Source organism: Larimichthys crocea, chromosome XII (assembly GCF_000972845.2).
Source record: "Larimichthys crocea isolate SSNF chromosome XII, L_crocea_2.0, whole genome shotgun sequence".
In the NCBI taxonomy this organism is placed as follows: domain Eukaryota; kingdom Metazoa; phylum Chordata; class Actinopteri; family Sciaenidae; genus Larimichthys; species Larimichthys crocea.
This window is the reverse complement of record NC_040022.1, coordinates 22,214,317-22,240,565: the sequence shown is the minus strand read 5'-3', so window position 1 is coordinate 22,240,565 and position 26,249 is coordinate 22,214,317. Positions and strand designations below refer to the sequence as shown.

Sequence of the window (26,249 nt, the reverse complement as noted above, 5' to 3'; positions counted from 1 at the left end):
AATGATGTTACGTAAAAAGTCTGACATGTTGATGTATCAAAGGGATTTAGACTCACAGAGGTTAGTTAACTGAATGCCAGCCAAAGTTACTGAAAACAATGACCCTTTTACACCAGTGCCAGTGTGTGAATAAAAGAAGAATTTGGCAGTTATGAAATCACAGCCCTCACACGTACTGGGAGACAAATGTGCGAGTATCTGTGTGCATCTTCTGCTTTTGGCATTTTGAGTTCAATAGGCGCATTTCACCTGCCCTTACAATCATCTCCTCCTTTCAGGAAAACAGTCTGAGTCCCACTACAGAGCTCGTCATCTCACCGCTCCATCAGTCTGAATGCTTTGCCAAAAAACACTAAACAGGGGTCACTGTGGTTTGGGAGATAGAGCAGCTTGTCTGATCATCACAGGGTAGGTAGTTCAATTCTCCTGTCAAAAGGTTGAAGTGTACTTGAGCGAGACACTGAACCTCAAATTGCTCCGAATGGTCACCTTGCATGTGTGAATTTCACGCTTCAGAAGTGATGTGTTTCACGTCAACCAGCAATGATTGGTTTGCCAGAGCTAAAGGGGTGAGCAACCACACGCTGCTGCACAAAAAAACAGATCACTGCAATGGATCCAAACCCATTATTGAAATTTCCTGCTAACCTAATTTCTCCAGATAACCTAGTTCCACAAACATTCACCTCTCCCTCTTACAGACACTACATTTGATAGGAAGAGGGAATGTTAAACTTCACAGAATATACGAGGAAAAGTACATGAGACGTACACAGACTTGTACTTTATGTGCACATGTAAATATAACCAATGATATCCTTGAGAATGAGCATCTACACCCACCTGATTATGCACAAATTCACCACTTCAGTGGCACACGTAAAGCTAAGTGCCCACCCATTATAAATAAGTATGAACAAGTGCAACTCAAGGCTCAGTAACAAATATATTGAAGTTGCAAATACTGTTTATTGAATAATGTTTCACCAAACTTCTTAAGACCATTAAGAACACCTCAACAAGTAAAAGAATTATGAAAGCGGCTGTCAGGGAAATCCATAGAGGTTAGAGCAGTATATCCACCAGTGTGCTCATTATGTTTGTCTAAACACAATGTAGAGCCACATCTTGAAGCAAATTAGTGTTTGAATTGATGCAATTTTGTTGTTATGCAAGAACCTTCAAATACTAAAGATTTAGTAATCAGAGTTGTCGTGAAGCAGTGTAATGCACTGCAAACATAGGGTTATTGTTATAAAAGAGCACAAACTGTCATTCAATTTGTTGTGAAACAGTCGTGTTGACACAGTTTTTCAGCTCTTTCATTGTGCATGCAGTCGTGTTGACACAGTTTTTCAGCTCTTTCATTGTGCATGAGACAAAGAAACTGAGAGAAAACTACTAAAAGTACTAAAGTATTTAGGAGCTTTTGGAACAATGTGTCATCTTTTTTTGTCTAGTTAACAAGGACTTATTTTCTAAATCGCTTGAGCAACTTCAACCCCTTTGGGAAGTTGTTATACTTTCTGTAAAATGACTCCTTTTTTAAAAAAACTAACATTCATAACTACCATCTAATCAAAAACATTATTTCTAAAGACTAAAGAGGAAAAAATTGACTCCCACTCGAGGCATCAATACAATAATGTTACCATTAGAAGAGGGGATTGCACAAATGGACATCATCTGCACACACCCAGAGGTTAGGTAAAAGACAGACGATGAGTGGACGGATCTTTAACGGGAAGTTCATACACACACTGTACAGCCACAGCAAACAAACAAAAATCCCCATAGGAATTCACATTGATGGAAACACGTAGAAGAACACGTGTTATCCTCTGGAGAACGTACACAGAAGCTAGTTAAAAGCAGTGATAATGACTACATTACCCACCATCACCATGGGAACTTCAGGCCTGAGGGGCCCTCGTGGGCTCACCGGAGAGAGCTGCTTCGAAGCACTGCACTGATGGACAAAACACCAAATTAGGGAGGAATGGTTCAACTTCCTCTGTGATTTTTCAGCTGCACGTGTCTCTATGAATGCCTATATACCTGAGGGGAAAAGCCATAATCCCCGGGCAAAAGAGGAACACACCATATCCATGTGTCATTTAAACCCAGAGTACGTTGCCAATCAATGAAAAAACCTTAGACTCTGGTTGTCCACTGCAGCAGAAAGCCCTACATTACCATCCCACTCCCACCTACCCTCTACTTACAGACAAATTAAGACATTGATTGCGCTCCTTGTACTTAAACTTGTATTGATTCGGCTCAGATGTCTGAAATCAGCTCCAAGCTTCACAAGACACACTTTGGCTTGGACATATGCGCAAACATACACTCACACACACACACACGCAAAAACAGCGTCATAGCAAAATTCCTACCCATAGAGATTGTGTACAGCATTCCAGCAAAAACAGCTGTCACAGCCTTAGATCAACACAAATGTGCACACATACAGAGATAGTACACACACCGAGCTTGATCACAGCTTTGAGGCACACAATGGCTTACAATGCCGGCTGTTCAGTCGTGGCAGTACATCAATCTTTTGTGCCTCTCAGGTGTTATACACACACACACACACACACACACACACACTAAACTGATAGTTCATATACACAAGGTACACACACATATCAGTGCCCCAGTGTAATTGGTTGGCTCTGCTGGGAGAGAGCCTCGGGTGGGGCTCAGGTGATGAGGGGAAAGAGGTTGATGAGTCTAAACCACCTCAAGAAATTACCTCTTCACTCTGCTTTATATTCCTTTTGTGTCACTCCTTTTTCATGCTTTTTTTTCCCCCCGTACAGCTCCAGATGTGATAAATGAGTCACATCGACGGTGCGCGCTGCAGTCTTAAATCATATGCACCTTTTTTCCAACAGCAGCATCTAAACAACCTTCTCTTACATGAGGAGAGAATATGGCCTCCAAGGACAGAAAGAAACTCCTTTCTCTTCATGTCAAATATCGTGTGTGGTTGAACTTGACTTCTTCACATTAACTAGCAGTGTCCCGGGGCTACAGGCACAGCGTCCTTGTAAGTGTGGGTTGGACCCCGGGATGGGGAAATGTGAAGTGGAGAGTATGGTGTGAAGTGATTAGGTCTTTGTCCAAATGCCTCTGGCTCCACCACGACCGACTTCTGCCAAGGAGAGTAGTGAAGGAAGAGGAGGACTTAGAGGGGAGCTGTTAGGTGATGGCAGTTAAAGCTCAATTGAGCAGTATCTCTGAGATTAACACAAAATCTAATGAGATCCCATAGGACGGTTGCTAGTGCCAATCCCACTGAGGATAAACAATCAAAATCAAAGCTTTCCGCAGCTTTGAACTAATTGTTTTAGCTTTTCTGGACTTATATTTGGCGGGGAGGAAAGAAAGAGGACTTTACTGGATTACCCAAGTTTCTCAGAAGGTATTTGTTTAATTAATCAACATTACTAAATGGAGAAAAGAGCAGATGAATGAAAAGGGAAGAAAATCCTTTGTTATTCATGTTGTCACAGTTAAGATAACACCAACTAGGAGCATATTTATACATCCATAGTTAAGTCATTAACTATGACTTTATATATATTACATATATATATCTATATATCTTATATTATATATATATCTATATTTATATATCTATATATATATAATATATATATATATATATATATATATATATATATATAAAGCGGAGGTGGTGCTGGGAAATGAAGCCAATGCAGATGTGCCAAAAATTGTAATTCCTCAAGCAGCCACTTGAGACAGGTTTCAGAAATGAACCAATCTCCGTAAGCACATGTATTAAAATGTCCAATTTCACAGCAGAAATAAACATATTTACAGCCTGGTTCAGGCAACGTTTTGATGATGCACGTCGCATATTTTTAGCTTCAAAACAGCGTATCAGAAACCTAAGGGTACCATCACTCAGGCTCTGTCCATTCTTATACTGTCTATGGCTCCACCTCACTCATATTACTGCCACATCATGCATGGATTATTGCCATGCAGGTAAACTGACTCCAGCTAATCACCTGTATGCCTATAAGCTGTTTCTTGTTTGCCCATAAAGCAACTGTAGATGTAGTTAGGTAGGGAACACTTTACAGATTAGATTGTCTAAAAGCTGCTAAGATTCGACCAGACATTAAGAATGACACCCCACGTATAACCACTTATTTCCACCACACACCCCATTTGTTTTGGCCATGATAGCCAAATATTAGAGTACCACATATTAAATGGCTAACTACTGTACAGTGGTCAACACGCCAAATGCCTGGCAGACTGTACTGTACTCTACATTGTTATGTCATTAGGCAGCCCACCAGATTTTACAAAAACACAGACTCTTGGATACAACTGTTGCAAAACAGAAATGAATATCCATCCAAGCCAAAAATCCTCCCACTCTCAACCATGACATACCTGTGCTACACTACACTGTGTTTAATTAGTTGTTTAAAGGTGATGTCAGTCAACGGGTCAGGTATAACCTTCACTAACAAACAAAACACTGTCAGGTATGTCTGCAATTAAAAACTAAAACCGAGTGGGCTGCTTAGCGAGGAAAAGCAAGAATTTAATCTGAAGCAGAGGATGAAGATTTGGATAATTGGGGGCAGACATGACTGGAGGGAACTGGAACAGATAAAGAGAATACTAAGTATGCGGTTGTGTTTTAGGAAATTAAACACCCCTGATGGAGTACTGTGTGTATCATCGCGAAAGAAAGAGGCAAGAAATTGCTAAAATACAGAAAAACACATTTGTAGGCTTGTCCTTGGATTCTGAACAAAATTAAATCAAAACCACTTTGTCACAAAACTGCTCAGACCCTTGTGCCACTCGCTGCACTGTGGTCCGAGCACGAGTGAGGGAAATGTGCTCATTAGCAGCCTGATTTATGACTTTGCCTTTGAAGCAGGGTTAAACTTGTGCCCTGATTTAGAAACTACTCAACAGGCTGATTTACACCCAATTAACGGATGTGATGTTTAGTGTATCTCTTTACTCTTAAACATTGAAAGTGAAGCTGGAAAACACACGGAGTATGTGCAGTTTATAAACTTGTTTGCCTCACATTTGGTATTCGAAGCGCCTTGTCTAGGGAACACAGGAGAAAAAGGAGTATTTTGGGTAGTTTAGTCTGTCCTGATAAAGAAATGCAGAAAACCAGCAGAAGGAGGAGGAGGAGGAGGTGAAAGCCAGAACACCAACAGTCAGTCCCCCCTCTCGCCCTCTCTCCCAGGGCTGTGTGCCATTGATCTGCCTGCAAGGAACATTTCTAGTGGTTTTGGGAGAGTGCACAAGGGGAGCAGGCACATAGACTAATCGAAGCGCCAAATGAAAATTGAGAGGCAATTTAGGGAGCCAATAGCAATAGAAGCCTGGAGAGTGTGTGTGTGTGTGTGGGTGGGTGTGTTAGTGTGGCAAGGAAAGAGTATGGTGTGACACGAAAGAAAGAAAGAATGAAAGAAAGAAACAGAGAAGAGACAGAGATCAATTCGACACATTAGTCTTAGACCAGATCAGCTCTCTGTTGGCAGAGAAAGCACCCACATCCTCTTCTCCCGTTCTCTCCTCCTCCTCTTTCTCCATCACCCTTAATTCATCTTCCACTTTCTTCTTTTCTATTTTCCTTGCTGTCGTTTCCTCACCTCTTCCGTCGCTCTACTTCTTTCTTTCCGATGACAAGTCCTGCACCTGCAGTGGGCAGCCCGAGGGCATGAAGTCTCCATCAACGTTGCGTCGTAACAAAGCATGGATGGTGTTACGGGCTTGTACAATGACATAATAGTCTCATCATCAATCAAAAGGAGACAGGGTGACTCGTCTCTCTGCAATAGCATGTCACAGTTGTCATCAGCTCTCATGTGTGCGTGCAGTTGGGACATATTCAATTCTTCCCTGTGGCTTCAGCCACCGAAGGCATGTCAGGTGTGCTTGCTTTATGACACAGTGTGTGATGAGTTAAAATAATAGGTTAGGGACAGGGAATATGTGATCATCTCCATATAACAGCTCCTATCTGGAGAAGCAAAGTGGCACAGTGAGTAAAAAAATACATATTTCAGTAATAAGACCTGGGTTCAAGCCTGTGGTGTCGCTCTGTCTCTCCAAGAGGGGAGTTAATAAACTTTATCATTAAAGAAAATGTGGATGTAGATGAGAACATTGATGAATGAGATACAATCTACTAATTAGTGACCTTTATAGGAGGTATTGGTTGGTGGATATTGTCTCCTTTGGACAGAGCCGGGCTATCTGGTTTCCACTATTTCTGGTCTTTGCTTTTCATATTTAGCATACAGAACATGAGTGATCCTTACCTAACACACAATGAAATGATTACACTTATATCCGCAAATGTCAAAGAATGTTATTTTCCTTTTGTTGTTTTACATCACTGTAAATTGAATATCTGTAAGTTTTAGACTGCCTAGCCGTGTCGAGACGTGACTTTTTGGGAGACAGCTGTTGGAATGAAGGACCTGCGGTAGCGGTCTTTCTTACATGGTGGGAGTAGCAGTCTGTTGCTGAAACATTAACATGATACACAGTACATTAACAATTAGATTAGTTATTAAGGAAAATAGTTAGTTGTTAAAATTATCTGCAGAGGGTTTGTGAGTTTACAAGAATTAAAACAGCTCAACATAAACGTTTCCAATTGTAAAACAAACTGAAATCTTTAAGGGGGGGGGAAATAAAAGATTAAAAAAACTTACAACAATCTGGTTGCATAAGTGTGCACACCCTGCACACAAAGTGATACTTTGTTGGAGCACCTTTTGATTTTATTACAGCACTTAGTCTTTTGGACTTGACTTGGCAATTTTTGCCAATTTTTCTTTGCTAAAGCACTCCAAATCTGTCAGTTTGCGAGGACATCTCCTGCGCACAGCCCTCTTTAGATCACCCCTACAGATGTTTAATTGGATTCTGGTCTGGGCTCTGGCTGGACCGTTTCAAAACGTTAATCTTCTTCTGGTGAAGCCATGTGCTTTTGTTGATTTGGATGTATGCTTCGAGTTGTCGTCGTGCTGAAAGGTGAAATTCCACTTCATCTTCAACTTTCTAACGGAAGCCTGAAGGTTTTGTGTCAAAATTGACTGGTATTTGGAACTGTTCATAATTCCTTCCACCTTGAATAAGCCCTTCACTGTGGGTATGGTGTTCTTTGGGTGATGTGCAGAGTTGTTTTTGAGCCAATCATAACTTTTGGAAATTACCGCATGCTTTTGGGAGACTTTCTGTATTTTTTTGAAAATTTGGCCAGGCTTGGTTGTTTTTTTCCCCCCGTAAGAAAGGGCTTCCATCTTGCCACCCCCATAGCCCAAACAAATGAAGAATACGGGAGATTGTTGTCACATGTAGTACACAGCCAGCACTTTCCAGAAGGTGAGAAAAACAAAGATCTTTCCGATGGGAATGACGAAGATGTGTCACTTATGTCATTACCGTGTACACAGTGCAGCTCGCTGAGGCACCAGGGGGTCCTGAGTGAAACAAAGAAAAGTTACCCTCTTCAGCCATGCCTCCCTGCTTGATGGCAATTACAGCTCCACTGGCTGGATCATTAGAGTAATTTACTTACAAAGTGGTCTCTACTTTGCTTTGAAGAGTCAAGCTGCCCCACTATACCCCCTCCGGCATCGGACCAGCACGCTCACAGTTCGACCCAGTCGATATAAATGATCATCTTCTTTTGCTCCCTTATAGCACCAAGCTTTGAAGTTCTTCAGGTGTAGTATTTGTAATACTCACAGGACCTGCATTGTGTCTAGCAGACTAGAACCTCTTTATATCAATATATCGACAGAGAGGCTGAAAGGTTGCACAGCAGTACAGTACGTTTTGCCATTTTGTGCAACATTTACCACTCAAGATCCTTTTTTCTTCAAAATAGATCAAATCCAAAAAAGTACTAAGTGCGGCAGGTAGCTCTTTTTTTGCTGCAAGTGTAGGCACATGTGTAGGCTCTATTAGCAGTGATTTGATACACATATTACATGCAATTCAATGTTCATTACATGTGTGCAGATTGGATTGCCATTTGCAAGACCCACATGGCAAACAGTTGGATAAGATACACAGCGAACACACAATTAAATCCCAATATCCTCCGTTTAGTTTGCCGCAGTCTGTGGGGTATATGACATTTGCCAGTAAATCATTTTGTCAATTGATCAAATGTCAGCCCGGGAAAAGCAAAAGCCAGGTGATGGCTGATAAAAAGGAATCACTTATGGGAAGAAATGAACCGCTGGATACCAGGTAAGAGCTCGAGAAAGTTCACAGAGAGGAGTCGGGAACATGGCGCTGTAGTTTTATAACAAAGCATTGTGATAGTTGTGACAGTGGGTTGAGCTGTGCTGAGTGAGTCAGACATTTTTTTCTACTCTGTCATTGACAAAATCCAAGACTTTCTCTGCATACCATTCATTCTATCTCCATCCTCCTCAAAGGACATGCTATTGATCAGAGTCTGAAATACTTCATCCTGCAGCTGGTTAACAGGATTTTTTTCACAGTGAGCGGTACGCCCAATGGCAGCAATGGCTGTTCATCCATATTCAGCGTAGCTCTTCTCTTGGGTGGGATGCAGTGTGCCAGGAGAGAGGGATGCCATGCCTCAGAGGACATTTTCATATTCAGGCACGGTATAGTCTCTTTGGCTTTATCAGATTTATTTCAGACGCAGTCAGGCAGACACTGGGACATCAGTGCTCTAACTCAATATTAAAGGTTTAATATTCCCAACATTTATTAACTATGTTAAGTGTTTGAAGGACGTCTTGTCAGTTAAAACCACCTCTGGAGGGGAGGTGAAAACAAAAATGGAAGGAGGTTCAGCGTCCTGACAACGGAGATGACATGACAAATATAACATACATTAATGCCACTACAGTTCTTTTTCGCGATGCATCCAAACACACAGTAAGATCATTCAGAAACTGCGAAACAGTGTGCTTTGCAAGTCACCATATATTTTTAATTATATCTGTGTGTGTGGGCACACCGGTGTGGAATTTTTTTGATTTATTTTTAAAAGAACTCTGGCTCAGTGAGCTGTCCTGATGAGAGCTATGAGCACCCTCTAGTGTTCAAAACACACGCTTGCTTCTGTCGTGCTCAAAAAAGATGAATGACGCTGAATTTGCAGATGCCACCCTGAGCTTCACACACCGTGGGTAATAATACGAATCTAATAGATGAAGCATCTATTTTCTGTGCGCCCACTTCTCTTTACAAAAAGTGCGGTAGCAACAGCTGCAAAACACAGAGGAGGCAGCGTCAGAATCGTGAGGAAAGGCCGTGAAAATGACTAAGACAAAACAACTACAGGACTCTCATCGACTGTATAACTTGCTCGTTCAAGCTCAAAGCTAAAACCATTACTCACTGCAACTATACTGATTATTGTGGTTTACCTGTGTGCATACATTGCTGTACAAAGCATTTTATTCTTCTGTGTTTGCTGTGCTTCGAGTGAACAAACACATGGACAGCTCTTTTCACACACACATTGAATTAAAAAACTAAAAGAAAAAAAAAAAAGGTGCTTTCTGCTCCATTTTAGTCAAATGTAGATGTGGAACTGGTGAGGAAAAAAAAAACATTGATTAGCTACACATGCACAATCTCTCCACTACATAATGACGGGAAGACAGCACCTCTTTCTGCAACACAGCTCCCAGTATGACTCAGTATGACACATGTGTGGGTGCCACTCGTTACTCGTGACGGCCTGAAAATGACTCCCCTGTTATGCAGCAACTATCTTTATGTTGTTTTTTTCCCTCTCTCCTCCTCGGTTGCTTTGTTATTTTCTCTCACACACCTGCGCACGAGCACATTTACCTAATGAAACTCTCCTGTACTATGCATGTACACACAGTTTTATAATTTGATTTCACTCCACCCCCCCCTCTCTGTTGATGAACTCACCTTGACAGCCCCATTAGCACAAAGGAAAAAAAAAAAAACAGAATCTAAATTGTGAGAGAAAATGAGAAAATTATTTCCTCCAGCTATGATACTGCCTGCCTTTTTTACACCTACTCTCAATAATGACACATTCTGGCCATTTCAACCACATTTTCCAGCGTTCTCACTTTTCCTGTTTCCAATATATTTTGCCCGAGAAAAGGCACAGTACCAAACTTTTGGATCCGATACCAATATCAGCTTTAGTATCACGATACTCAGCACCAAAACTGTAACTGTAACTATATAACATGATAGATTGGACCTTGAAACCCAGGGTCTTTTCTTTATAATTTCATATTTATCAAGACAAATTGCTAATCTATGGTTCCACTTATCAGGTCAAATGTTAATATATATTGCACCTGTGCTGCATGATGTTCATGCATTATCGTTCCTGAACAACAAACCATGATCCTACCAACAGACCAATTCACTTAAATGTTAGTGAAGGACATTATATTCTCTCCTGCAATGTTATGTTCGCTAAATTTACAATAGGAGTGTGCCTTTTTCTTTTTTACAGGAGGTGCAAACACCCACTAACCTGCATGAGTATGCAAAGTGTAAATGAACTTGGCCTACAGAATGTTGGGAAATCCTAATATTGAACTGCCTTTAACAAAAAAATATTTTAAAATGTCCCAGAAATGTCATGCAACTATGTTTTCAAAGGTGTAAAATTTCCCAATAGGGTAGATCTCTAAAATAAACCATTAGTTATTTTAGTGAGCGTATACAGCAGTGGAAGAAGTGAATGCATAATTTTTACGCTACTACTTGGTATTACAAATGAGGACAGCGTTGGCATATAAAGGTTAGGGAGTTGGTTACAGAATGCAGTAAACAAATAAAAGCAAGTAAATCTACATCTTCCAAGACTGTTTAGTGATTACTTTAGTTTCTATGTGGACTTCTATTGTGCAAAAACAATTGCCAATTAAAGTTGCTGATTGATTGGATTGTTGAAGCAATCCCTCAAAGGAAATACATTTTGAAGTGTTGCTGCAAAACAATGGACCTGAAGAAAATCGGTACCATGCTACCATACATCATTTCGTGATGTCACATGATCCTTTGTTTTTAAATTCCAATCTATGAGAAAAAACATCTACCCACACATCTACAGACCATCCTCTAAAAGTACAAGCACATGACTTGTGGATTGATTGTTGCAATTCTGGCACATGTTTTTGTTCTAAACTAACAGCAATGGGAGGAAAAACATTATGACTTTATTGAAATTCCCCAAAGTGCATGTTTGAGAAAGACAGTTTGAGTTGATCAGGTTCAAAAGGTCACCTCAAGGTCCAGAGTGTAATATTTTGGCAGAAATGGAATACAATATTTTTTTGGTATGTTTTCATTGGTGGATAATTACTTGAAAAAAAGGAGTCACTGTGTTTTTGTTGTCTTAAAATGAGCCCTTTATATCTACAGTCAGAGTGGGCTCTTGTTGAACCACCATTTTTCTACAGTAGCCCAGAATAGACAAATCTTACTCTGATCTTGAAATGACCTTTTGCTTTTTTATGTGAATTTGGCAGCCAGAGTTTTTCTTACAAGTAGGTGAGGCGTGAGAGAGTATTCATTTGGTTGCAATGTGAAACTTCACCACTAGGTGCCACTAAATCATACACACTGGACCTTTCAGCCTAGAACGAGGCCAAAACCAACCAAGTAGAAATTAAGATTCAATTAATGTGGGTTTAATCAGGGATCAAGCAAGACTTCAGTAACTTTGTATGTGTGTGTGTGTGTGTGTCTGCTTCAGAACATGCAGGGATGATAGATATGTTAGCATTAGTAGGTAATCTGTAGGGAGTTTTTATGACAGCCGTAACAGAGAGTGTTAATCACCGTCTAAAGACTGTTTTTTCACTTAGGGAGATGCTGGGAAGAGAAGACAGGTATTTACCTAGTCATCACTAGATCCTAAATGGATTCAAAACACTTTGCTGTGTGCTTACTTCTCGAAGCCCACTCTGCCAGTGGTTTGCTTGCGTATAGTTGTTTGCTTCTAACTTATAACAGTATTTCTTTATAATTACATATATCTGTGTATATACAGCTCATAAATGTCTGGTTTGTTTGCTTGCAGTAGCTCGGAGGTTATAGAAAAATATACAAGTTAAGTTGTCATGTTCAGCATTCTCATTACATACATTAACATACACTCACACACGCACACACATTTGTGAGGGCGAACTCATTTAGGGGCATGTGAAATAAGAAATTTCATCATTGGACTGGCCGCCTGCCTGAATCCAATCACTTTACATATTATCAGTAATAGGACATTATGCAAATTGGCTGACCTTTCCCACAAACCCCTGCCGCAGCAGCAACCACCTGTGGAGATTGGACAGAAATACACCAATAAACAAATAAATGAGGAAAAAGTGGGAAATCACAGTGGCCATCTGGAGCCATTTTAGACAACTGTTTTCCTTCCTGTTCAGGTACAGTAACAACTTTGTGATTATTAAACATGATTTTATTCATCTTTTTAAATTATTACCAATGAAAACAACAACAACAACAACAACAACAACAACAACAAAAAAAAAGCTGGACATAGTGTATGCCTCCATATGTTGTCGTCCACAAACTATTAAACACATACTGTACGAATCATATTCCTTCATTACAATAAAGCCACATCTTATGTCACATGATTTTCGACGAAGATGCAATCACAATCAAAAGCACAAAAAAAAATGCAAATTTAAGTATTTCAAACTTTATTTTTCACAATAGTGCAAATGTAATATAAATTAGCAAAACGTGAAATTAAGCTGAATCTGATATTTTGTTTCACTGGTTCACACTCTGTCTCTCACAAACACACACATACCGAAACACACATGCACACACGCTTTCTTTGTCTTGCTGTTTGTCCTCTCACAAAGCAGCTGAGACAGGCCCTGTCAGTTTAGGTAATGAGAGGTGATCTGTCGTGCTTGATCCAATTATAGTAAACTGGATGGCATAAAGCAGCAGACAGAGGGCCTGCATGGAAGAGGAAGAAAGAAGGAAGCTGCTGCACGAACCTGAAAAGAAGAAAAACCTTAGACACGCCTGCACAAACTTGTGCTGAGGCTTCTTGTCTCCCTTTTATGCGCATGGATCACCCGTCTTGTTTCTACATGCATATAATGTTGCTGCCATTTAGTGCACCCATGTAGTCCAGCCTGAATACTGCGTTTAACTAGCACCTACTTAAGCCCTCCAGTTGTGGAGGGCTTGAGGGTCTATGGCCTCTGCATCCACAGCCTATTAGCTCTGGCAGGCCCCATCACGAAGCTCACCCATGCATGAGATAGCCCCTCTGTAATACAAATTGTCTGCACCGCTTACGACAGCTCCACCGGAGAGCAAACATGACAGCCTTTAATTGGCGAGGCCCTCAGCGTCGGGACAGGCTTCAGGGGAGACAGTGTCCGCTGCACAGTCACGGAGGGCAAAGGGAGGGGGGGGGGAGTAAAGGAAGAGGGGTTAGGTGGAGGTGACAGATGGCAGGAGGCGTGGAAGAGAAGCAACTAGAAAATCATTCGCCACCGAACTCCATTTTCAGAAAGTCCTTTCTCATTAGGTGCTGAAAGGAGGTGACCGCGTAACAGTAATTACGTGTGTGTGAGAGGTACTGCTAACTTAATAAACAGGCTAACGCTGGATTACATACAGTAACACAATACTTTGACAAAAGAACCTGAAGATTTAGGTTAAATGGCAAATAAAAAACACACATTACTCTTAGACGCAACACCTAGGAACATGCAGGAATCAGAAAAAGCCTTAGACGCAACACCTAGGAACATGCAGGAATCAGAAAAAGCCGTCCCACTGCACCTTATATCAGGAAATTAGTCCTTTTTTTTTTCCTTATATCTGATTTGATTGTGTCTTCTGGCAATCATTAAAATGTACAAATGTATTTTTTTTGCATCTTTTAAATATTCCTTTTAAACATCATCAAGTCCTTGTAGCTCAGTGCTCTAGAGCAGAGGTTCCTAACCTGTGGTCAGGGGCAACAAACATCACAGACAGTGTGCGAGGCTTTGTCTGCTCCGGGGTTGTCAAAATTACATTTGCACATCATGTTAACTGAAATCGTAATTACACACTTGCTGAATAATTTATACCAAAAATCTGTATTAAAACTCATTTTTGTCCAAACTCCGCCACACCTCTGTGACCTCATTGAGTTTCCTCAGGTCAGCTAGAAGCTAGCTCATCTTTTTTTTTTCTTCCCCTGCAGTCAGAGCATCACTATTTTATAAATGAAATAGCACGTCTGAGAAACATGAAAGTGCTGGTGACTCAGCAGTACCAGATAAACCGTGGCTTTATCTCAAGAATTACATCGCCTTTGGTTTTATTGAAGGACAGGTCTCGGTCAGAATTAGAAGTTAACTAATGACAGCCAAAACACAGATAATAGATAATAATTAAAAAACACATTAAGTCAGAAGCTTGCTCTCCCTTTTGTCCTGTGCTTGCATGTTAATGCTGAAAAGTAAAGCTGAGGCTGACGGTGTCATAAGTTTTGCAGTGTTTGACCTGATGATGGTGCTAGATCATCAGAAGATCACCAAAGATTAAAGTGATTATAATTCATCATAAGGGTCACACATGTAATAACTTCATGGTGGCGCGGGAGGAAAAGTCAGAGGATCTCCAAAGACATTCAGCTACATCGTCTGGGCTATCTGTACAAAATGTCAAGGCAGACACATTATACGCTCATGTCCTGATTCAATGCAGACTAGATATTATGATGTATGGTTATTTGCTTTTTGAACACTAGAAAAAAATTCAAATTCCAATGACATCACAGATACGCTGCTTATGAAAGTAGTGGATAACATGCTTTTTGAAGTAAACTGCTACATTTAGCTGTGCCATGCTCATCAAGCAAGTGCTGTACAAGTAATACATAGAAAGTTTTCTCCAGTTTATGGTGTATGTGCTGCCCTCTTCTGGCATGCAATGTCTCCGCTTAGTGGTGCAATGGGTTTTTAAAACCACTGGGAATTTTGAGCTTTGACCTTTTGAGGTTGTTGTAGCTTCTTTTAAAGTGTATTATAATATAATATAATATAATATAATATAATATAATATTAATATCTAGCACCAAGCTAACAGATCAGCAGCTCTAGGTATTTATATATGGAATAAAAACAACAATACAAGAACAATGTTAAAAATGTTAAAATAAAATCACACACCTAATATCAAGAAATAATGTGGCTTAAACTGACAATGACATTGCAGGAGAATACATAGATGTATTTTAGATGTAAAAACAATTTTCATAGCTGATATCTTCTCCTCATTCACTGTATACACACTACCACACACACACACACACACACACACACACACACACACACACACACACACACACACACCCCAAATAAATGGGCCGAGCTTACTTTTACTGGAATGCTCTGCTTCTGTGACAAGAGACAGAGAAGCTATTCAGACCACAAACAAGTTTGCAGACAGTGAAACCACCAGTCAACATAAAATACCACAGACGTCTAACCTGCGTCAAACTGAGGTGATTCAATAATTACATAATTTACTTGCAGTGTCTACAGCTTTAACAAGCATCATAAAATCTCAGAGCAAAGCAGTAAAGTGTCTGCTGTATGTCCCAAGAGCTGAGAGAAACTGAAGTGCAGTTGTTGGCAAACAGCAGCAGGGGTCACTATAAGCCTTAGGTTTTCTCTGGTGCAGCAGTCCTGTGAGTTTATCAGGTTTTTACCTTCACACATGTATATAAAAAAACTCATCTTCACATCTCAGACAAAGAGCTGTAAAGAAACTTTTGTCACTCCTCATGTCGTTGAATTGTTTGAGATATTTCCTCTTCAAGTTGTGTCTGACACGCTTTGTTTTGACGTCATCGCCTCGCTCCAGTCATTACTAATGCAAAATCTCTGAATTCTGACTGCGGTTAAAAATTTAGGGATGCTCAAGTCGTGATTGGCTCCGTGGGACAAACTTAAATAATTCAGAATAAGAAACCTATAGCTTCACTGACGTCAGAGATGAGCAGGATGAGAAATGCTTTCAGACCTTCACACATGAGTGTTTATCAGTATTGGACGCTCAATTAAAGCCCCAGAGCAGCATTAAAAAACTCACAGCTGGCAACTTTGGAATATTGGGATTATTCTTAAAATATGCATTATGAACAACAACAACAACAACATCAGAGAAGCAAACATATCATGATTGGGTTTCTTTCTTTAAAGGAGGTCCAGAAAACAGCCTAAAGGGGTCATTAATAAACCCAATCATACAAACATACTTCAAGTGCTGTGGACACAAACGCTAACAGGCAAACATATGCATATCAAAACCACAGCGCAGCATCAAGTGATATCTCTGATTGCTGCACAAATTGGCCTTGGGATGAAACGACCAGCGACAGCTCACTCCGCAAACACTGCACTGCAGAGACAGATCTGGATAGAGAAGCACATAGACATGTGAAACTATACATGCACGAACTGAAAACTGAATTTAAAAGGTTGTACTTAAAGACAGATACACCACGTGTTGTCTCACCCACACACACACACCACCATTACACATAGGCAGGCAGACACACACACACACACACACACACACACACACACACACACACACACACACACACACACACACACACGAGTCCTATAATCTCTTAATCTCTCCAGTGAGAGTCAGGATGAAAAAGTAGAGCAGTTTGAAACCAGAGGTGTGTGTGTGTGTGTGTGAGTGATGTTGTGTTGTGTACTTTGAGTTTTACCTGAAGGCTTTTCAGCCCCAAAAGAGCCTTTAAACAAAGTGAAGAAAACAGTGAGAAAATAAAATTTGTCCATGACTTTTGTCGCTCTGTTTAAAGCCTCTCAAAGCCTGTGGCTTCGGCTGCGTGTCTCATTAAGCATCCACAAATATCTGAGTGAAAAAAAACATTCACCAACCAACCATTGGAAAAATAAATAAATAAATAATTGTTCAATAAACAGCTCATTTTTCTGTTTAGACTTTTTCTCAAGACTGTGTAGGCATGGTAGATTGTTCTTATTGACATCTCCCTCAGGAATACTGGCATGTAAACTAGACATGTACTGCTGTGGACGGGTGGCAGCAGCAAAACAAAATTTAGCCACCTTAAAAATATATATATTTTTTTTTAAAATAGGAAATATATAGAATATTTTCACTGCTTTTACAAAAACATAAATTTTACCTGAATCATTTTTTACATCTGACGCTGTGAATTGAGGATTTATTTCAGACAAACCATGAAAGACTTTTGCTGAGTCACACTTTATTTTTGTCACATTTGAAATACAATGTATTTCATGATGAGTTATGAAGGCATTGAGGCTAATCTTGGTTCAGCAAAATAGAGAAACTCGTGAACGTGTACAGTTGTATTTGTCTGTTTAATGAGCAGAGCAGGCGGAAGAATATTTCATTTCTTAGGTAGTGGTAGTCATTGGCTCCAGCTGGTTTAGATTCAAAGAGGCAGACTGAGTGAGAGCAGAGGGGTTTTGTTTTGTTGAACAACGGATTGATTTTTTTTAAACAGGTTTAATTAATTCAAGCATAAACATGCTCAACTGAAGGAAATATCAGGAAACAAAAATTTGTGGCAATAATTCGAATCAGAATTGAAACTAATTTCCGTTTCTTCTTTAGACGTTTTTTTTTTTTTTTATGGCCTTAAAGCCACCAGACTAAGAATGCAACCTTGTGCTGTGCAGCTTGTCAACTTCTGCACATTATTCTTTATTTCATTCACTGTTTGTTGGGCTTGCTTTACAGCGAACAAAGCCAGCTCCAGGTGAAAGTTTGAACACAAGGACTCCAGACAAAAGGAGAAATGGAGTCATCACAAATTCCATCAAATGCCCATGTGATTGCTTCTTCTTGGCAGTCCCATTAGCAGTGTCAACATTTTTACTTTAACTATGCAGCTGCAAATTAGCCACAAATAAATTATCACTGTCAACACTATCAACACTGGCTGGTAGTTAATGTGCATTTCATTCACAATTAATGAACAAGCCAAAGCTTGAAGAATACAGTACCCCTGTACATGTCTGTGTAAAGTAAGAATAAATGTGTGTTCTGAGTTTGTCAGACCAAAGAAGAAAGTGTTATTAACCACCCAGCTAAGTTTGAATGATACAAAATTTCAACAAGTTTATGAAATAAGGTGTCAAAAATAAGCAGTATTCTCACCTCCAGGACTGTGGGGCCGTGTCCGCTGAATGCACTGAAGCAGCAATTTTGAAGCAACTGAAACAGATGAGTTCAGAAAATGACACGACTAACTTTGAAACACTCTGAGCGAGATGAATTCATCTCTGTCTCTCTGCTAGGGGTGCAGGGGTATGCTCACGGTGGCCTCAGCGTGTCATCGAGCCACCGTTTAGGACCGCCCACAAAATCCTGATGAAAAACTATTTTAACCTCTTACTCCACATTTCAGTAATATGTCATTCAAAGTCTTTTCACATGTTTTCAGCAACTATTCTCCAACATATTATTTTGAAAGAAATCTCAGATTTGCCTTTACATGGACTTTGATAAGTAACAAAGGCTTTATCTAATAATGTCCTAACAAGAGGGAAGTGTGAGAACCTGATGTCCATTTCAGAGATCAGCTCTTTCTTTGCTTGAATAATGTAGAACATCTTATTACTTCATTAAGTATTTCATTGCCAGGTCTCACAGGGTGTGGGCATATTTAGCATTTTATTATCCAGTATGCACGCTCTGTAAGCAGATATTGTTCTGAGTAAACCCCTCGTGTTGGGCAGAGATGCGTAAAGACCTCACCCACATCTTAGCTGGGCTATGAGATGTTTGCAATAATAATGCCTGTTCTTTGTCTTGCTTGCGCACTAAATGTGTTTCCTTATAGGATGCTTTATTTATGAAATGAGGGAACCTTACACCGTGGACTGACGGTTCAGTGCCTCAGTCTACGGATGGTGAGGGGCAATCTGAGGAGAAATGGAAAAGGATTTTATAGGAGAAATGAAAACATGTCCCTGAGCTCAAATATGTCAAAAAAAAAAGAGCAGCTAGCCTCGACACAATCCCACTGTTCCATTTTAACAAATCACAGACATGATGGGGAAACGCATCTGAATCCCTTGCATGTGTGTATATGTGAGAGAGGCTAAATAGCAGAGGATCATTTCAAACTCGGTTTGCCCACGTTCGCCCCAAATGTCCCATATCACAAGTATTGCATCTAGTTGCAACACCATGTAAATCTGCTAAAACTAATTCACTGAATTCAAATGAGGAAAACAATGTTTGCCTTTGAGTTGTCAGGAAATCGAGTCAAGTGTTTATTGCAACGCAGAAATGGGATTAAACTGATTTCCAGACTCCTCTTGAAACAAAAAAAATTTCATGACGCAAAAATACACGTGGAAATTAAAAAAAAAAAAAAAAAAAGAAGCAGGGCTGTGTGTGTGTTTGTGCGTGCGTGCATGTGTGTCCGTGTTTTCTCTGTGTACACAGAAATCAAAGGGTCTTGAGGCGTGTAATCTGCGTCTGCATTGAGGCCTTCGGTTCTTCAGCCAGAGACGTTTGTGGTTGCCATGGAAACGCCTGTTGAGCGAGGGTTCTATGAATCTTCTGAAACCCCCTTTTTTTTTTTTTTTTCCTCTCCTCTCTTTTCTTTCCTCCTCAGTCCACTTGGGATCCTTTCATAAACACACAACAACAAAACTTCTGCGGTGGGGAGGGCGTCCAGTCAACAGTAAATGGGTCAAAATGTCTTCACGGTTTATCAGCGCGAGGGCTCGGTATTGTTTCATTTTCAATACTGGATGGAAATAAACACCTCAGCAAAGCAAAAGCAACACACACACACACACACACAGTCTACATCAATGCAAACAGCCAAAGCAAACATCATGCATGCTAAAAAGATTCTTGTTCACAGCTGGAGAGAGCACAACAACATCTCCCTTTCTTTCTTTCTTTCTTTCTTTCTTTCTTTCTTCTTTCTTCTTTCTTTCTTTCTTCTTTCTTTCTTTCTTTCTTTCTCTATTCATCTCTTTCAGCGATCCATGAGTGTGGGGTTAATAACGAGACTGTCAACAAATGTGCTCTCCTTTATCTCGTGTCCTTGCCACTCAGACAAAAAAAAAAAAAAAAAAAAAAAAAGCAAGCCAGCCAAATAATCTCTAAAAAGTTTTACATCTCTTATTTCTTTGCACTCTTTTATTTGCCAATATAATAAGTTTATCATTTGGATGAAAGAGAACCTCTAGCCCATGGAAAGTTAAATAAATGTATTCCATATGGACACTAATGTGTAGTATCTTGAAGAAGAAATTAAATTTTATGAGGGTTTTGAGAAGCAGTTCGCTGGTTAATGGTATGATTGTGATGGGAATACAGACACGAATGCTAATCAATATTTCAGCCCAACGTAAAGACGAGGTGTACTGATGGGAGACTTTCAAACAAACAGGTCCGAGCTTTTCAGGCATAATATTAGACCTCGCCATCGCTGCCTGGTGCCTTGCGCTGTTGCACTTTAGCATGAATGATTAATCCACTTCAGCTTTATGTTGTCTTGGAGGGGGAGACAAAGTGTTCTGGCTCATCAGTACGAGATCAAGTCACAGTGCTTGAATAAAGAAGAGGCTTTATCTTAACACATGTATTAATCAGAAATGGTGCGGCATTTCTTTTCACTACAGTGGACACAGCAATCTGACAGGCGTGATAGAAAGCTCTTATGTTGACAACGTGTAAGGCCTGTTGGATTGACACGGTGTTACTAGATTTCCAGCCACAAATAGAACCAGGGAACAAAGATCATGCAAATTGCCACTGAACACTGTGCATGAATATGCTGATGCTTATTTAAAACACACACCTGGCATATCACTGTTTGCTCAGTGTAGAGATATATATATTGAGTTAGGAGATTACAATCCTTTATCCACAATAGGGGCTCAAAGTAAACTGGACGTGCGGGAACAAAAAACCAGGTCCAGCTGTCTCCTGATCTGTGCGACAGAGTCTTCACAGACACCTCTTAACCACATTTTCAGGGGGTTTTATGACAAAAAGTGAAAGGTTTACCAAACCACCTGCATGGACGATTTTTCTGCTTTGCACCCATGCAAAGCATTCTGGGAAATTCAATTTCCCTTTCATCAAAAAAGAAGATTTCATTTTGTGAACGACCGCGCTCAGTCGAGGAGACACTTGAAGATCAAGCCTGTAGAGGAAACTGATTTCCAAGTGGTAGACATCTGCGTGAGTCTTTGCGTGGGTTTAACAAACTACGGCCTTACAAGTACTTTTGTGCTTCCGGTTTTTCGCTGGCGAAATTAGCTTGTGTTGTTGTTACTAAGTAATTAGATGCAGTATAATAGCATGTCTCTCGTATTAAAATCTGAAAGGACATCACACCAATACTTTTGTCCTAGGGGACTCACCCTATTTTTCCCCCGATGATGCTGTTGACAAGATGTTTTTGTTTTTTTTTACCGAGTTCAGTGCACTTCTCTCATTTCAGCTCACACTCTCTGGCTGTCGCCTAGTGCCTCTTTTCTCTTTTTTCTGCAGTTCAACGCGTGTGAGGCACTCGGCTCTTCTTGCCTCAGCAGTGAACGACACACTAACATGTCAAGGAGGATCTGTGTTTTTAGCTGAGCCAGGGCAGAGAATATTTGGTTAAAACAGATCTGTGATGCTGCTCTGCCCTCGTTGTTTACTGTGTAGATTGCTTGAAGTGATGTAAAAGTAGAAGCAGTCTGTTTATGTGGGGAGTGATGCCGTGTTACAACTGGACCTTTGGTAACTTGGGAGGAAATCTGGCCTCATGTGCTTGGATTAATTTGGCATGCAGCTCCTGGTGTTCTTCAACGCTGTTTTAGAAGGAAACAGGAGTAAGAGGGCAACCAGTGTTAAAAGTAACTGATAAATATTCTTACTCTACATTAGCGAGTAAGCAAATAAACTTTAAGTGTTAAATTGAGAAAGGAATTTAGTACGGTGGTAGAATGAGAACAAGGGGCAAGATGGAGACCTCTTCACTTTATTCAAATACAACTGAGAAAGTACAAACAGTGTCCCACGCCAAAGAAGTGGATTTAAAATAATGAAAATAAGATAAAAAAAAAGTTCTGGGTGAAACACTGGAAATCAAAAAATAAAATATGAAAGACTTAAAATATGACTACAACTGTTTGTTCAGATACAAATGTTTCTGTTATATTGTATTTCATTTTGAACATGCATGAATATAACTGGGCGGCACAGTAATAGAGCGGTTGAACCTTGGCTTGGGGCCTTTGTCTCTTGGGTTTCTCTCCAGGTACTCCGGCTTCTTCCCACAATCCAGAAACATGCACTTGACAGGTTAATTGGCGACTCTAAATTGGCTGTAGGTGTGAATGTTAGTGTGAATGGTCGTTTGTCTCTAGGTGCCTCGTGATGGAGCTGGCAACTTGTCCAGGGTTACCCCACCTCCCCCCCAAAGTCAGCTGGGATAGGCTCCAGCCCACCGTGACCTGATGAGGTAAGCGGTTGCGAGGGATGGGATGGATCCTTAATTATATCCAATTTCCACAAGTTTATGCTACAATTTGTGAACATGAAATGTCTTGGGACCCACTGAAATGACCACCTGGCGATTCGCGCTACATGGAAAACCACACATCACTGTATGAGTAAAAAAAAAAAAGTACAAAAGGTCAATTGAGGTAACCTGTAATGTTAAGCAACCAGGACCAGAAGAGCAACTTATCTACAAGAGAGGGAAAATATATAAATTCACCAGTCAGAAAAAACCTACGTACACACCTGTGCAACTGGAAGTTTAAATATATACAGGGCAAGGACCCATCAGGCACTACAGAGACACAGTGGCTTTTCTCTCAAAAGACTGTCTGATCTGTCGCTGTAAAACCTTGAAAAAGCTTATTCAAAAGTGGATGCGTCACATCATCGCGTCCAGTACCATAATATGAAATGTCCAAAATGTGACCTGTTTCACACGATAGAGCTTAACTGATCAAATGCAGGATAATTTGTGAAGCACAATTTGTTAAATTATCATTTACTTAAGGCTTTCATTCTTTGACACTGAAGAGTACATGCTGCTCATTTACTTGTAAATATCCATTTGTCAACAAGCATTTGCATTTCATTTTTAATCAGCCTCTTTCAGTAAGACTGTCCTCTTTGTAAAAAGCATGGGTCCACCTCAGCCAGTACAGCACTGGTGTAAATGTCAACGTGGGAGTATTCTTTGAATAGACCCATTAGTAATGACAACATTACACTTTTTAAGCAAGCGCAGACTAAAATGAATGAGTAAGGGATATTTCCTTTGAATACGAGTAGGCTGAGCCTTGAATTCTGTCCAAATCCATGCTCATGCAGTCTATCAAGCTTTTCAGCTGTGAAGGCGTGATTGGGACAGAAACAACTGTTTAATGTCAAAATGTTGCCAATCAACAAAAAGATGGAAAATAAAAAAGCATCCCAAACATATGTGAGAGTTTATTTAGTCCTTCAAACAAAGAGAGATTCAACATACCTAAACTGGACAGTATTCCTGTTCAGATGGACACTGCAAAGTAAAATTGGAGCCTACATTTCAATTGTAGCAATTACAATATCTTTGTCTATTTCTGGTTTGAACTAACACTCCTACAGGTCTTCAAACGGTGTTGTTGTTGCAGAAAATTTTGTCTAGCTCTGTGTTTGGTCTCCTCTGAGGACATATCTGTCTATTAGCTGCTAAATGCTCCACTATGTCAATCTTCTACTTCTTATGGGCATATCGCTTGTTAAAAAGCTGATACAGAGCTGTGAGACGAACCCAAAACCAACAGAGAAGCTGTGGGCCATACACCAAAACAATGAGCATCGCAGATATTAATACCATAAACACGGATTGGCTGCATAAAATATTGATTACTGCACATGTACCCTTAGCTGACCAAACCAGTATGGCATGAATCAGGAGAAACTTTTCCTTTGGCCCCATATTGACAGATTATTAACGACAGGGCTAAGCATGAGCTATAGGGAGTAATGAATGAAGTCCACACCAAACAAAGATGTTGGGGGTTTGGTCTGTTGTTCAATAAGGTTTTCCACACTTTTAAAACACATAGTATGCGATCCATAGCAACGCAGCTTGCACGGCCTAGTATCAGTTGTAAAGAGAGAGATGCAGTCCCTGTAATTAGCATTTCGACATGTTATAAGTGCTGCAGCCTTTTTTTTTCCCCCTGGATATGTACTGTTGAAGAATTCTTACTACTTCAATCACAATAGTTTAAAAGGAGTGTAAATTACAGTAGATATTCACCCCAGTTGGTTTCTCCTTAAGTGAACTGATGAACAGGAGTTAGTGTCAACAACACATCTACAAACTTAACATGGCACATGTCTCACCTCAAGACTGCGGGGTGTTGTCCACAGGACAGGAATCTTCTTGCAGGGCATAGTCTTTAATCATTATGCCGTGCACATTACACTAATACTCGGCTCTTTTAATATTAGGACGTGTATTACAATGTGCACCTCTTCTCTTACATCGTCTTACGACAGATAGAAGAGGCAACGAGAGGAATTCAGAGAGTGGGAGAATCCCCGAGGAGACTCCAGTGTGAGCAGAGAACACAGCGGAAGATGAATGCATTTTCTCTAATTAAAGCGAATGATGGCTGGTCATGATCACCATAAGCTATCATTCACACACCGGAGACTTATTAAGCGATTATCCCTACAGTGCCAACATCAAGAGACCAAGCTGTTGTATTTGTTTGCTTACTGCTGCTCCATGCAGTGGTCTTTAAGGGAAAAAGCAGTTACTCAGTGCCCACCCTCGAGAGGAAAGCGGCTCACCTAAACAAATATGTAAACTGAACACAAGGAAAACATTTGGGAATGAAAGGAATATCAAGTGATTAAGCTCAGTCAGCTCCTTTGAGTGGCTTCAAATGCAGAAAAGGAATGGCTAATCAGTCGTTGAGTGGCCATGTAGGAAAGCCTCCAGGCATTGCTGCTTGTGTTCATTAGTAACATCCTGGCATTTCTCGATCCAGAACCTCTATATGAAAAAGACATACTAGACCTTGAAGATGGATTTTTTTCCCCCCTCACAGAAATGTGTAAGTAAATCACAAAGGACTGGGTCGTGATGTGATGGAATGTGTACCGAGTGTATTTGAAAAATATTTCGAGCTTCGTGGCATTAATAGTACTGACCAAACTGACCTTGATGCAAAGGATTCACAAATCAATGATCTCCCAATTCTGTAGAACAACAAGGCATAAGGTAACACAAAGAGTCTGGTAAAGGTGTTTGCATGTTCTTTTCTACGCATGCCACAAGTCATGCTGTATGATAAGTTAACATCTCTTGACCCGTGCTTGGCTTTAGAAAAAAAGAGACGCGCTTGTTGGATATCAAAGTGTCAAAACATTAACTGGCTCAGGTCCAACTGTATCAAGCCTCGGGGTATGGATATGTGTGCAATGGATATTTAGTGCTTTGGCATATTTGTTTGGCAACATAATTCTGCAACCCTTCTGTTTTAGTACACTCAACATTAGGATGATAGTTTCTTCTACAGTAAATGACGTACACTTCACTGATTCCAATCCCCCATTTCGTCTTGCTATGCTTCATATTTTTTAACACTCAAGCTGAAGTGTTTTCCTGAATCCGCACAAGCAGCACCTGTTTTGTTTGTTTGCAGCCTCGCCGTCTTGAAGTGCTCAGAACACACTCTGTGCACTCTGTTCAGGATGCACCCATCAGGGAAGCTTCAAATATTGACATCACTGGTTTTATATTAAAGATATAAACTTGGCAAGTGATCATTTCCCCTCCTTACATGGGTCCAAAAGACTTTCCACCATTTGTTTTAAAATAATATATTGATCATATGTAATAATCATTTACTAATGCTGTATCCTCTTGTTTTTCCCAGCTGGTCTATGAATAATCTTTGTTTTTTGTTATTGTCTGATTAAAAGTCCCCGCAGTAGCGCATAAACATGCCACACCACCACCACTTCCGACAGCATTCAGTGCGGTTGTGTTTCCTCAAACCGTTTAAGTTAATGATGATTATGCACTTAGTAAATTCTTTCACTCCAGGCAACAGCCTCGCGCAACATCTCCCACACTTCTCCTCCTGCGAACCGACACTTGTGGCGAATTCACAAAACCC

At 40.3% G+C, this 26,249-nt stretch overlaps 2 long non-coding RNA genes across 2 annotated transcripts in view; both read right to left on the bottom strand.

The window, feature by feature from the left end:
- Nucleotides 1-26,249, bottom strand: part of LOC113747119 (uncharacterized) — a 151,269-nt gene that overhangs the window by 102,883 nt on the left and 22,137 nt on the right. The window lies entirely within an intron of this gene.
- LOC113747118 (uncharacterized) lies at nucleotides 15,769-18,314 on the bottom strand. Its single transcript, XR_003463357.1, has 3 exons — nucleotides 18,253-18,314; nucleotides 16,808-16,834; nucleotides 15,769-16,481 (listed from the first exon to the last, which is right to left on the bottom strand). It is a non-coding gene; the product is annotated as an uncharacterized LOC113747118 (long non-coding RNA).